This window comes from Apium graveolens, chromosome 2, assembly GCF_009905375.1.
Source record: "Apium graveolens cultivar Ventura chromosome 2, ASM990537v1, whole genome shotgun sequence".
Classification (NCBI taxonomy): Eukaryota; Viridiplantae; Streptophyta; class Magnoliopsida; order Apiales; family Apiaceae; genus Apium; species Apium graveolens.
In genome coordinates this window covers 76531738-76532276 of record NC_133648.1, presented here as the reverse complement: position 1 = coordinate 76532276, position 539 = coordinate 76531738, and the positions used below count along the sequence as shown (strand labels likewise).

General features: G+C 43.8%; 1 non-coding gene across 1 annotated transcript; it reads right to left on the bottom strand.

Moving 5' to 3' along the window:
• Window positions 1-223: 223 nt before the first annotated feature.
• LOC141709256 (small nucleolar RNA R71) lies at window positions 224-330 on the bottom strand. The gene has a single exon (XR_012569842.1). It is a non-coding gene; the product is annotated as a small nucleolar RNA R71 (small nucleolar RNA).
• Window positions 331-539: the final 209 nt, after the last annotated feature.

The following is a 539-nucleotide window of genomic DNA, read 5'->3' as shown; positions in this document are numbered from 1 at the left end:
GACTGAAGATCCCAACATGCATATCAGGAATTTTGTCGAGATCTGTAATACTTTCAAATATAATGGTGTTACTGATGAGGCTATCAAGCTGAGGCTTTTTCCATTCTCTCTGAGGGACAAAGCTAAGGACTGGTTACATTCTTTACCAGATGGGTCCATCATTACTTGGGAAGATCTTGCGCAAAAGTTTCTGGTAAAGTTCTATCCAATGGCCAAGACTGCAGCTATGAGGAGTGCTCTTACTCAGTTTGTGCAGCAATATGGAGAATCTATGTGTGAAGCTTGAGAGTGCTACAAGGAGATGTTGAGAAAGTGTCCACATCATGGTATGCCTGACTGGATGGTGATCACTAGTTTCCATAATGGTTTGGGGGCCCAATCTCGGCCCATGCTTGATGCAGCTTCTAGAGGCGCCTTGTGGGCCAAAATCTATACTGAGGCCTATAATCTCATTGAAATTATGGCTGCAAATGAGTATCAAAACCCGACTCAAAGGATGATGCCTGGGAAGGTAGCAGGTATTCTAGAAGTTGATGCAG